This window comes from Vicia villosa, linkage group LG1 (genome assembly GCF_029867415.1).
Source record: "Vicia villosa cultivar HV-30 ecotype Madison, WI linkage group LG1, Vvil1.0, whole genome shotgun sequence".
Classification (NCBI taxonomy): Eukaryota; Viridiplantae; Streptophyta; class Magnoliopsida; order Fabales; family Fabaceae; genus Vicia; species Vicia villosa.
In genome coordinates, this window is record NC_081180.1 from 146,536,027 (window position 1) to 146,550,676 (window position 14,650).

Sequence of the window (14,650 nt, forward strand, 5' to 3'; positions counted from 1 at the left end):
GGTATTAAGCATGTTTTCAATGGAGCATACTCATATTTGCGTAGAAGGATCTGTGTAGAAGTGAGCCTTTCTTTTGAGTTCGATGAACAAGAAGATGAGTTCATGATGATTATGCTTTGAGATCAAATCAAAAACTAGGGTTAAAAAAAATGCAACGAAGGGGATGCACAAGAGAGAGAGAAAGAGAGAAAAAGAAGGAATGAAGATGAAGCGGGTTATTTAAATGATTTGAAAATAAAGAAATCATTATGCATTTAATGAGAAATGACATTAGGAGAGAGAACATGGTAAATGAAATGATTTAACACAGTTACCTAGGTCGGCGTCTTTTCAACAGCACGCTTTGTACTAACCGTACAGACACGTGTTCACCATCAGATAATAGATGACAGCTGTAAAATTTTCAATAGACTTTACGCCTTTTGATTCTGATCACTGCTTCTGATTGTCATTCTTAAGAAATGATCTGGTTCGGATAGGATCATCTTTCTTCCCAAGAATCACATCTTCTGAATGAGCTGAGGCAAGTCTAGGTGATCTTCTGATAGTTGGTTCTTCAGAAATCCTAAGATTCTCTAAAGATGCAGCAACTTGAGCTTCTGATCCATTACTTCTGAGACTGCCATCTTCTGCAGCTTTGCTTCTTGGTTCTACTGCTTCTGATATATCAATATCAAAATCTGCAAAATTCTCAAACTGCTTTGGTTTTTCAAGACCAAGCTTATCATCAAACCTGATATTGATTGATTCTTCTACAATCAATGTTTCAGTATTGTATACTCTGTAGCCTTTAGAGCGTTCAGAATATCCAAGAAGGAAACATTTTTGTGCTTTGGAATCAAACTTACCAAGATGATCTTTAGTATTCAGAATAAAACATACACATCCAAAAGGATGGAAATATGAAATGTTGGGCTTTCTGTTCTTCCACAATTCATAAGGAGTCTTATTTAGAATAGGTCTGATAGAGATTCTATTCTGAATATAGCATGCAGTGTTAATTGCTTCTGCCCAGAAATGCTTAGCCATATTGGTTTCATTGATCATGGTTCTGGCCATTTCTTGTAGAGTCCTATTCTTTCGCTCTACAACTCCATTTTGCTGTGGAGTTCTAGGACAAGAGAAATCATGGGCAATACCATTTTCTTTGAAGAACTCCTCAAAGAATTTGTTCTCAAATTCACCACCATGATCACTTCTGACCTTTATGATCTTGCACTCCTTCTCAGATTGGATCTGAGTGCAGAATTCAAAGAGCACTGAATGAGACTCATCCTTGTGTTTCAAGAACTTTACCTAAGTCCAGCGGCTATAATCATCAACGATGACTAATCCATATTTCTTCCCTCTGACAGATGCTGTTTTGACTGGGCCAAACAGATCAATGTGTAAGAGTTCTAACGGCCTTGAGGTAGAAACAACATTCTTAGACTTGAATGCAGGTTTGGAGAACTTGCCCTTCTGACATGCTTCACAAAGAGCATCTGATTTATATTTCAGATTTGGGAGTCCTCTGACCAGATTTAGTTTGTTAATTTGAGAAATCTTTCTCAAACTAGCATGTCCTAATCTTCTGTGCCAGACCCATTGCTCCTTAGAAACAGACATAAGACAAGTCACCTTCTGCTTCTTAAGATCAGAAAGATCAATCTTATAAATGTTGTTCTTCCTCTTGCCTGTAAATAGGATTGAGCCATCCTTCTGACTTACAGCCTTGCAAGACTTTTGATTGAAGATTATATCATAACCATTGTCACTTAATTGACTTATGGACAATAAGTTATGCGTTAATCCTTTTACAAGAAGTACATTAGTTATGGAAGGAGAGTTACCAAGACTTATGGTTCCAGAGCCAATGACTTTGCCCTTCTGATCTCCTCCAAACTTGACTTCTCCACCTGGTTTAAGCACCAGGTCTTGGAATGTAGACCTTCTTCCCGTCATGTGTCGCGAGCACCCAGAGTCCAGGTACCATGACATTTTGCTTTCTGTCCTCTTTGCCGCCAAGGATATCTGCAACAGAAATTATCTTCTCCTTAGGTACCCACAATTTCTTGGGTCCTTTTTTGTTAGTTCTCCTCAAGTTCTGATTGAACTTGGGTTTAGCAAAATATTTAACAGGAGGAACAATATGATACTTCTTATTCTTAGTTCCATGATATTTCTTAGGTTGTGTCACATGCTTCTTGGTGTGTGTTATGTGAAAACTTTGTGCATGTGATGTGTGCTTAATATCATGGGAGTGGCCAAATTTAAATTGGTTATACAGAGGCTTGTATGATATTATCATATCATCCACAGATTCAAGCTTGTATGGGATTTCACCCTCATAACCAATGCCAACTCTCTTGTTCCCAGACACAACATATATCATAGAAGCTAGCTGACTTCTGCCAATACTTCTAGATAAGAACTTCCTGAAACTTAAATCATATTCTTTCAGAATATGATTCAGACTGGGAGTGGATTTTTCTGAATCAGAAGGAGATCCAACATTATTGGATAATTTTAAAACTTTTTCTTTTAATTCAGAATTTTCCAACTCAAGCTTCTTAGTTTCAAATTCAAATTGCTTTTTCAGCCTTTTGTATTTGATACTAAGATGAGCTTTTAATTCAAGAAGCTCTGTTAGACTGGAAACTAACTCTTCTCTAGATAGTTCAGAAAATACCTCTTCAGAATCTGATTCTGATGTAGATTCTGATCCATCATCTTCTGTCGCCATCAGCGCAAAGTTTGCCTGCTCTCCTTCAGAGTCTGATCCTGATTCTGATTCAGAATCATCCCATGTTGCCATAAGACCTTTCTTCTTATGAAACTTCTTCTTGGGATTCTCCTTCTGAAGTTTTGGACACTCATTCTTGTAATGTCCAGGCTCATTGCACTCATAGCAGACAGCCTTCTTCTTGTCAGATCTTCTGTCACCAGAAGATTCTCCTCGTTCAAATTTCTTTGAACTTCTGAAGCCTCTGAACTTCGTTTGCTTGCTCTTCCAGAGTTGGTTTACCCTTCTGGAGATCATGGACAGTTCATCTTCTTCTTCAGATTCTGATTCTTCAGGATCTTCTTCTCTAGCCTGAAAAGCGTTAGTGCATTTTTTAACATTAGATTTTAAAGCAATAGACTTACCTTTCTTCTGAGGTTCATTAGCGTCAAGTTCAATCTCATGACTCCTCAGGGCACTGATCAGCTCTTCCAAAGAAACTTCATTCAGATTCTTCGCAATCTTGAATGCAGTCACCATTGGGCCCCATCTTCTGGGCAAACTTTTGATGATCTTCTTTACATGATCAGCCTTGGTGTAGCCTTTGTCGAGAACTCTCAATCCAGCAGTCAGAGTTTGAAATCTTGAAAACATCTTTTCAATGTCTTCATCATCCTCCATCTTGAAGGCTTCATACTTCTGGATTAGTGCAAGAGCTTTGGTCTCCTTGACTTGAGCATTTCCTTCATGAGTCATCTTCAAGGACTCATATATGTCATGGGCCGTTTCCCTTTTAGATATCTTCTCATACTCAGCATGAGAGATAGCATTCAGCAAAACAGTCCTGTATTTGTGATGATTCTTGAAATCTTTCTTTTGATCATCATTCATTTCGCTTCTCGTGAGCCTTACACCAGTAGCTTTAACAGGATGTTTGTAACCATCCAACAGAAGATCCCATAGATCAGCATCCAGACCAAGAAAGTAACTTTCCAGTTTATCTTTCCAATATTCAAAGTTTTCACCATCGAATATTGGTGGTCTAGTATAACCATTGTTACCATTGTATTGCTCAGCAGAGCCAGATGTAGATGCAGTTGGATTTGATTGAGATTCACCAGCCATCTTTTACTGAAGCGTTTTTCGCTTCCTGAATATTTTCTAAACACGGTTAAGTGCTTGCACCTTAGAACCGGCGCTCTGATGCCAATTGAAGGATAGAAAAACACTTAGAAAGGGGGGGTTTGAATAAGTGTAGTCTTAAAAACTTGAACGATAAAAACAATATGCACAGTTATTTTTATCCTGGTTCGTTGTTAACTAAACTACTCCAGTCCACCCCCACGGAGTGATTTACCTCACTTGAGGATTTAATCCACTAATCGCAACAGATTACAATGGTTTTCCACTAAGTCCGCGACTAAGTCTTCTAGAGTATCCTGATCACAACCCGATCACTCCAGGAACAAATGCTTAGACACAAGCTAAGACTTTCTTAGAGTATCCTGACCACCACGTGATCACTCTAATTACAACTGCTTAGACACAAGCTAAGACTTCCTAGAGTATCCTGATCAACACTTGATCACTCTAGTTACTTACAAATTAATGTAATCAATTCTAAGAGTATTACAAATGCTTCTGAAAAGCTATAATCACAACAGTGATATTTCTCTTAACGTTTAAGCTTAATCTCACTAATATATTACAACAGCAATGTAGTGAGCTTTGATGAAGATGAAGTTTCTGAGCTTTGAATTTGAACAGCGTTTCAGCAAGTCTTTCAGAATAATTTCGTTCAGAATTGTTTCAGAGTTGTTAACCTTGATTCTCATCAGAACTTCATATTTATAGGCGTTTGAGAAGATGACCGTTGGGCGCATTTAATGCTTTGCGTGTTCCGTACAGCATTGCATTTAATGTTTCACGCTTTTGTCAACTACCTCGAGCCTTGTTCACGCTGTGTCTACTGACGTTGCCTTTAATAGCTTTCAACGTTCCTTTTGTCAGTCAGCGTAGCCTGCCACCTGTACTTTCTTCTGATCTGACGTTTGAGAATATAATATTTGAATATCATCAGAGTCAAACAGCTTGGTGCCTAGCATCTTCTTGTCTTCTGACCTTGAAGTGCTTCTGAGCGTGATACCATGAGAACTTCAGTGCTTCTGCTTCTGATCTCAAGTTCTTCTGATGCTTTCATAGACCCATGTTCTGATTCTGCCTTGACCATCTTCTGATGTCTTGCCAGACCATGTTCTGATGTTGCATGCTAAACCTTCTGAGACAAAGCTTTTGAGAGCTGATTTGTGCATACTCTTTATATATTTCCTGAAATGGAAATTGCAATGTATTAGAGTACCACATTATCTCACACAAAATTCATATCCTTGTTATCATCAAAACTAAGAATATTAATCAGAACAAATCTTGTTCTAACAAGAAATATGTTAAAAGGATAAAAAATCACACGTTTAAGTTATGGGTTGGGTATTTTTGAGTCCCAACACCATCAACATCATTTTTTGGTAGATTGAGGCTTAGAAACAACATTGGAGCTTGCATATGGATGATCCGGAGTGGATTGCTCATCAATCGGTGTTGACAAACCGGGAGATTTATGGTTCATTTCTCTTCTTTTTTGTGTATTCTTCATTTGTTGGGTTTGTATGTATATTTACTTTGAACTCATGTATATTTGTCACTCATGGCGTTATATAAAATCTGCTTTACAAATTTGTATAGGTGATTGTCTTAGATTTTTGCTCTATGCTCGGGGTTTGGGTTGTTATAGACATATATTGCTCGAATTCTTATCTAGGATGATCATCTGTTAGTTTATGGATTTTAGAGATAGATTTAGAGCTAACAATCTTAATGGGTGTCGAAACTTAATGCTTCTGTGTTGGTTGTGTCGGTTGAGAGATCATCGATACGATTGATATGGATGTCTGTTGTGTTGTTGAGGTTGGCTGAGATATCGTCGTCGAGATGATATAGTATTCCTCTCTACTTTGGGTTAGAAATGACTTAGGGTTTGAGCGACACTAGATGATACTGACGAGTATTGTAGGTTGAGTATAACTGGTCGATAAGTTTAACTTTGTGAGATGTATATCATATGCATGCTTGATAAGTTTCTTCTCTCTAGAGAATGAATTCTTTCCTGTTCATATTTACTTCCATTTTTATGTTTTGATCATTCAAATCCAAACTCATAACTTTGGAAACTGTTGAATGACAGTTCAATGCACTAGTCCCTGTGGAGACGATAATTTCCCAGATAAATATTTCCAAAACTTTTGTTGTCTTCCGCTTTACCGCTTCAACACCCCTCTATGATCATGAGCAAGAGTTATCTTGCAACCTCGACTTCAACCACTTGAGGTTACTACTTGTTCGTATTGCACTCTCTTGCAAAATGACCAAACTTTTGACATACAAAGCACTGCATCTTGCTCTTGTCAATCCTTCTCCTTTCACCTCTAAAGTTTCATTGGCCATCATTTTTGTTGCAACTGCTCTCACTCTTATGACAAGCCGAATTCTTGGAATTTGAAGATTATCTTCCACCAAAATTCAAAAAATTCCTTTTACTATTCATGTGTTATTTTCCTTTCATCTTCTTGTTTTTCTCATTGAAACGAGCTTGAAAAGTGATCTTCGCCTTTGCCTTATCATTAATTTCTCTCCTTCATCCTTTGCTCGTGATCCTTAAAAGAGCTTCGTAGCTCCTATTTGCTCAACGTCGCTAGATTCTTTAACTATGATATCTAATCTTGCTGCCAAAAAACGCAAGATTTTTCGTGACAACATATTGCTCCGTGATCGTTTCTTCACATGCTTTTACTTAGTTTATCAACCGAGTAATCCTCGTCGTGAAATTATTGATTGTCTCCTTTTCCTCCATTTGAATCAACTCAACTTGACCTTTGTGAGTTTGTAACCTCACAACCTTCGCCTTGCCAGCCCCTACATATGCCTTCTCCAAGATTTCCTACGTTTGCTTCGATGATTCACAATAACCAACTTTCCCAAAATTATTTGTATCAACGCGTTGATTGATTAAAAACAACGCCTTGAAATCTTTCTTCTTCTTTTCCTTATGTGTAGCTCGATGTGCATCTGTTGCACCTTCGACAAGATGACTCACACAGTTCTTTATCACTTCAAGAACATCTTGGTAGCCAAATAACGGTTTTATTTGCTTGCACCATTTATCGTAATTCTTCGCATCAAGGATGGATAGGTTTGTAGAGATTCTTTCGTTGGAGACAAAATTCATGTTGCACACTAGATGTTTTGTGGATCGAACTTGACTCTTGATGCCAAATGTTAGAACTTGAAATCACAAGATTGGTAAAAATGGAGTAATTGAATGTGGAGAGTGAGAGAGAGAGAATTAGAGAGAGTAAAATAGAGAGTGAGAAATATCATTTGTTTTAACCATCGATTATGATATCCCTTGGGTATTTATGAAAAGGTTACAATAGCTTAAGATACAAGTAATAAAGCCAAAATTGAAATTAATTGTTTGTAACTGATTAAGCAAAACCTGTAATCAATTACAACTGTTTTAACAATTAAAAAACAAACAGTGGTAACCAGTTACTACAAATGTGTAACCGATTACACCATCGAAAAAATCACTTATTTTTAACTTTATTGACTTTTCTACATAGCAGTAACCGAAATCACTTATTTTTAACTTTATTGACTTTTCTACATAGCAGTAACCGAAATCACTTATTTTTAACTTTATTGACTTTTCTACATAGCAGTAACCGGTTACAGCCCCGCAGTAACCAATTACAACACTTGAATTACTCTTTTTCAGTTAACATTACATCAGGTGCATTAGGTGCATTAGGTGGTGAGTGTATTTCAGAAGAGTGGTGCTATTTAGTTCGAATTAATTTTAAAAAGAAAATCTAAGAATGCACTCGTATCACTATTTTAGAGGTGAATTTCAAATTAATTTCTTTTTAATAGAGAACATGGAGTTGTGGTAATAATGAATGGTTGAGATTTAGATTTTTTCTTTACCCACCTCCCTATGGGGGTCACCCCCAGCGAAAATCCCATTTTACCCCTGCTTCGGAAATGCATTTCCGAAATTTTTTTTTTCTAAATTTTTTCAGACTTCGGAAGTGCATTTCCGAAAAACAAAAAAAAAATCTAAAAATTCCAAAAATTAATTTTAGGATATGAATTAATTTATATATTATAAATTTGATATAATTTATGAGTAATAAATAATAATAATTATATATTTTGATATAATTTATTAGTTATGAATAATAATTATTATATATTTCTATTCTGATTCATATTTTAAAATTTAAAATAATTTTAATTAAAAAAATTAAAATAATTTCACTTACAAAATGAGTTATAATTTTTTATTTATATATTTATATATTTATAATAATCATTATGTATTTACAAAAAAAATTTAAAAAATGAGTGTTTTAATTTATATATTTATATAATAATTATAATAATTATTATATATTTATAAAAATTATTATATATTTATATATTTATATAATAATTATTATATATTAATTATAAATATATTTATATATTTATATAATAATTATAAAAATTAAAAAAATGGGTGTTTTAATTTATAATAATTATTATATATTTATATATTTATATATTAATTATTATATATTATATATTTATATATTTCACTTACAAAATTAATAATTATTATTATATATTTATATATTTCTATTCTGATTCATAGTTAAAAATGAGATAATTTTTTATTTAGTTTAAAAAAATTAAAAAAAGATTTTGTCTTAATTTTATTTAATGAATAAATTTTATATTTAATTCTATATAATTCAAAATTTACTTATGGAATTAAAATGTTTTTGATTTATATAAGTTAGTAAAATAATTTTTAACTTTCAAATAGTTTAGGATGTTTTGATTCACCTTGATTTTATTGATTCACCTTCATTTTATTGATTCACCTTGATTTTATACCTATTAATTGTATTGATTCACCTTGATTTTAATTTTTTTAATAATTATTAATTATTTCGGAAGTGTATATCCGAAACAATCCAAGACCAATTTGGTCTTGGAATATTTCGGAAGTTCATTTCCGAATTCCCCTCAGGGGTGCGTTCGGATATGAAGTTCCGAAACACCACATTTTTCTGAAAAGTAACTTTATTTCGGAGATGTATCTCCAAAATCAATATTTTATATTAAAAAAAACACGTTTTCGGAGATATATTTCCGAAAACACTTTTTTTTAACAAAAAAAAGTACCTTTTCGGAAATGAACTTCCGAAACAAGGGGTAGTGTGGTAAATTCACCAGGGGTGGGCAAGAAGGTTAGGAGGTGGGTGAAGAAATTTTCGAGATTTATTGTTGATATTTTGTTTTTCCTTTTTTCATTTCAGAAGTTCAGATACAAAGGTAGTCGGTCACAAGGTTTGATTTGTGATAGGTCCTCATTCAAACACGCCCAAGGTTTGTTGAGTGGTTTGCATGGCTAAAGTAAACAAATGAATGCCATGGTTACCATTAAGACAATTTTGACCTTTAAGTCAATGCAAGTGAAAACAACAACCATTGAGTGATTCTTAAAGTAAGAATGGCTAAAGTAGACAATTTGTGCTATCTATCCGTAGCTTTAGATATGGGTTTAGAATAAAGAGTTAGAAAAGAGGAAAAAGATAAAAACTTTGCAAATTCTCCTAGTGGGGTTTGGTTAACAACTTTCACTTATTTTTAAGGGAAATGCTAACAAGTGCCCCAGGGGCACTCTTTAATAGCTTTAAAAAGTAAGTTTTTCTTGGAAATATGCGTAATTAATGTATCGAAAATTGAAATGGTGAACTTTTAAAAGAATATTTTCTTTATTTAGAATGCTTAAAGAGTGCCCCTGGAGCACTCGTTAGCATACCCTATTTTTAATTATTTTGATAAGGTTGAGACCTTTCTCTAGGTTGCAATGTCTCTAGAGGTTAATAATAACGTTGAAAGATAGACTAGACTAGTAGAGTGACAGAAAATATTCAAGAATATAATGAAAAACAATTATGAGATATTATATTCCACGATCCAAATAATAAGTTGGAGGAAAGTGTATATACATGATCGATATATAGAAATAAAACATGTTATATTCATTACTTATGAATTATTGTATTTATCATCGAAGACCATAACGATTTTAGGATATTCTTTAGGCACTTTGATAGAGCTTTGATGAAGTGAGTAAAACAAAGTCTTAAAACATTTTGACAAAAAGTTGAGAAGAAATATTTGTTTCAACCGTATCTCCAACTCTTAACATGAGATTTTGATGGAGTTTACATACTCACAAGTGTGAATCCAATTTTATATATATATATATATATATATATATATATATATATATATATATATATATATATATATTAAAATAGAAATCTTAGGTGGCATCCTTCATAATACATATATGATAATTTTCATTGCATATCACTCCTCATCATTTTATAAAAATCACATTATAAAACCTCTATTTTCTTAAAGTTGAAACCAAATCTCCTCCCTATTTCAATATTCATCATTTTTATCATTTATAGATTACTCAATTTGAAACCTTCTCTCTTCTCCTCTCAATGTACTTTTAATAAATTCAAATAATTTTTTATTTCAATTACACAACCTTCAATTTTAAGCCTTGTCTCTTCTCCTCCTCTTAATGTACTTTTAATTTATCCAAATAATTTCTTTATTTCAATTACACAATTATAAGTAGGAATATGAAAATATGTATTAATTATTATATAAGTAACAAGTAAGAATATAAATACACGGTGTTGCTGCTACACACGCTTGACAACACCAACACTCTCAACTACATCAATTTAGCTTGATGTTTCTTATTTATTTCACTTACTAAGATGCCTTTTGCCATCTTCTTCTTAAACTTTTTGCATTTTATTTTGTCTATATAATTTTTCTAATACAATTTCATATTTATTTTAAAGAAATCAATTTTTCCTTTTGGAGTTAAGTTGATGGGAGATCTCATATGTACTAATGTGACGCCTTATTTAAAAAATTTGTCTTTATATTAATCTTTGTAGGATATTTTTTTAAATTAAGATATTTTAATCAAAACATATATGTGTAAAATGGGACTTGGATCATCTCCTTCAATATTCTCTCCTTCCTCTCTATCTCTCTCTTAATTTCACTCTCACTCATCATTAAAAAGCATAAAATAATTAAGAGAGAGAATGAAATTAAGAGAGATAAAAAGGAAGGAGAGGAAATGAGAGAATATTGATGGAGATGATCCAAAGTGGTGTAAAGTGAATACTCTAAGATTTACAGTAACACTCCTTTCAACTAACTATTTCCTTTTGTAAATGATACATATATGTACGAAATTTCAAACATGTATTTTATATTTTAAAGTTATTATACTTTTCTTTTTTTTAAACGGTAAACCTAATTCTGTCAATATTAATTTAGAAATAAAATATCATTAAATATATTATTTCATATTACAAACCATATTCACTTAGTTCATAATAATAATAATAATAATAATAATAATAATAATAATAATAATAATAATAATAATAATAATAATAGCGTGAATGGACATAACAATAATTTTTTATCGAGAAAAAATCAATATTTTTGTCTCCAACATTTTACTCCCTTTTAATAATAATAATCATCGTGGATGGTGTTTTGGTTGTTAATGAGGCTTTAGATTGTGCTAAAAGGAAAAAGAAGAGTTGTGTTGTTCTAAAGGTTGATTTTGAGAAGGCCTATGACTGTCTTAGTTGGAAAAAATGGAGTTTGGTACAAATTGGCTAAGATGGATGGACGGCTGTATTTTTACCAGTAGAATGTCTGTGTTGATCAACGGTAGCGTTACTAGATTTATGGTTGAGAAAGGTCTCCGCCAAGGAGATCCTTTGTCTCCTTTTTTGTTTGTATTGGCTACGGAGGTGTTAACGGCGTTGATGAGAAAGGCTATTCATATCGGGGAGTTTCGGGGGTTTAAGATCAACGACGACGTGGAAGTGAATATGCTCCAATTTACGGACGATACTATCATCTTAGCGGAAGGAGATACCGCAAATTTGTGGTGTATGAAATCAATTTTAAGGGGATTTGAATTGATGTCGGGATTGAGGGTAAATTTCAACAAAAGCAATATTTATGGTATTAACGTGAGCAATTGGTATCTTGAAGCGGCTTCCTCCTTTCTCTCATGCAAAATTGAAAGGCTCCCTTTTAAATTCCTTGGAGTTAGAGTGGGGAATAGTCCAAGGAAACTTTCGATGTGGAAAGATTTAATTTCTTATATGAAGAGCCGATTAGCCGTTTGGAAGGGTATGCATCTCAACATAGCGGGTCGTGTGTGTTTGATTAACTCCGTGCTAAACGCCATTCCAATATATTCCTTATCTTTCTACAAAGCGCCGTCCAAGATCCTTAACGAGATTCGTATTATCCAACGTAATTTTTTGTGGAACCGGAGTGGTTCGAGTAGATCTATCCATTGGGTTTGTTGGGATATCATTTGCAAATCGCATGAAGAAGGTGGTTTAGGTGTTAGGAATGTGGAGGTCATGAATGTCGCTTTGATGAGTAAGTTGAAGTAGAGGATCCTAGCAGATGAAGAGGCGGTGTGGCGTGGCATTCTCATCTCTCGTTACGGGAATGTTAAGAGGAAAGTCCTCATTGGTGATAATTCGGTGGTGGAGAAAAGTGACTCTATATGGTGGAGGGACATGCTTTTAACTGACTCTTATGTTTCTTTGCTGAATAATAATTTTACAGGAGCTATTTCTTGTTCTGACGGTAACGGTACTGATATACCGTTTTGGTTCAGCCTGTAGGCCGGTGTTCAGCCGCTTCACCAAGCTTTCCCGGAACTGTTCGACATTGCCATTGATTGGCGCATTTCCGTGGCCAGGTCTGGTTTCCAGACAGCAGCAGGCTGGTCCTGGAGCGTGGTAGCAGCTCTGTTTTTAGACAGCAGCGACGGTTCAACATTCATTTGGAGCGAGCTTCTTGACAGCATTCGACATATGTTTCCTAGAGAGAATATCAAGGATTCCTTTGCGTGGCGCCACAATTCGGATGGAGTTTTCACTGTTAAGTCGTGTTACGACATGTTCAGAGCCAAGATGTCCGGGCCTCCTCTTGATCCAATTATAATCAAAGCTGCAAATTATCTTTGGAAGGTAAAAGTTCCAACTAAAATTCTTCTCTTTGGTTGGCGAATCATTCACAATAGAATAGCTACTAAGGACCAATTATTTAGGAGAGGACTTTTGTTGGATAATAATGATTTGGTTTGCTCCTTTGTTCTACGGAGGAGGAAAGTCTTTCTCATTTGTTAGGAGGTTGTTGTGTAATGGCGGGTATTTGGAGAAAGGTGTTTGAGTGGATTGGTCCCGTCGACGGTCTATCTTTAGAGGAGTTCGAGGGTTTTGTTTTTGTGTTTGAGAAGGTGAGGAGTCTAGCCAAAAGATCGTTAGTTGCAGTAATTTGGTTAGCAACGGTGTGGAGCATTTGGATTAGGCGAAACGCTATTATTTTTAAAAATGATTAGTTTAGTTTTACCGAATGTATGTCGGATGTAATTTTTAATGCTTGGAATTGACTTCTATCTAGTTATAAGCTAGCGGAAAATTGTAATTTCCACGTGTGGAATATTTTACCGCTCATTTGTTTTGAGGTGTAGAACTCTTGTAAGTGGTTGAAGTATCCCTTATACTCCAGTTTTAATTCCATTGCCTATTGAAGAAAAAAAATACAATAAATTTGAATACTATTATTTCAATATTAAAAATTTGACTATAATATTTCCTCTTAATTAATTTAAAAATTGTGTATCCAATTTTCAATATTATAAATTATCACATTTATTTTTGTATTAATTTTATGATTGTTAAAATAAATTGCGGTCAATTCAAAAAATTTCTGTATAAAGTGAGTAGGGGTGGAAATAGGCTAGACTAAGCTTTAGAAGGCCTGAGCCTGGCCTACGATAAACTTAAAAGGCCTAAACCTGGCCTAAGGCCTATCATAGGCCCAGTTTTTTGGCCTGGCCTGGCCTTTTTAAAAGTATGGCCTGGCCTGAAAGCCTATTTAAAAAGCCTGTATCCCATTAAATTTTTTAATTAATCTATATAACTTAAGAAGTCTTGTAGGTCGGCCTATATATACATATATAAGTGAACCTATTTAACATTTGTTATATATATATATATATATATATATATATATATATATATATATATATATATATATATATATATATATATATATATATATATATATATATAGGGGACGACTCAAGTGAGAACACTTGGTTAATATGAGAAATGAGAACAATGAATCACGACCATTAAATTTGATTTTAATGGATTGGATTGGTTTCTCTTTCTAAGATCCTTAATATTTAATGGACTGGATCTTAGAAAGAGAAACCAATCCAGTCCATTAAAATCAAATTTAATGGTCGTGATTCATTGTTCTCATTTCTCATATTAACCAAGTGTTCTCACTTGAGTCGTCCCCTATATATATATATATATATATATATATATATATATATATATATATATATATATATATATATATATATATATATATATATATATATATATATATATATATATATATAGGGTAGCCTATTTAGCTTTTTTTCTAATATATATGCATACATGAATCAACTTATTTAACATATCTCTAATATATATGAAAATATAGGCCGGCCTATAAGGCTTCATAGGCCTTGTTGATAGCCTAAGCCTGGCCTATTTAATAAAATAGGCTTTTAAAAAAGCCTAAGCCTGGACTATTTATTAAATAGGCCTGGCCTGGCCTAGGCCTATGTAGGCTGGGCCGTAGGCCCCTGTAGGCCGGCCTGGCCTATTCCCACCCCTAAAAGTGAGTACT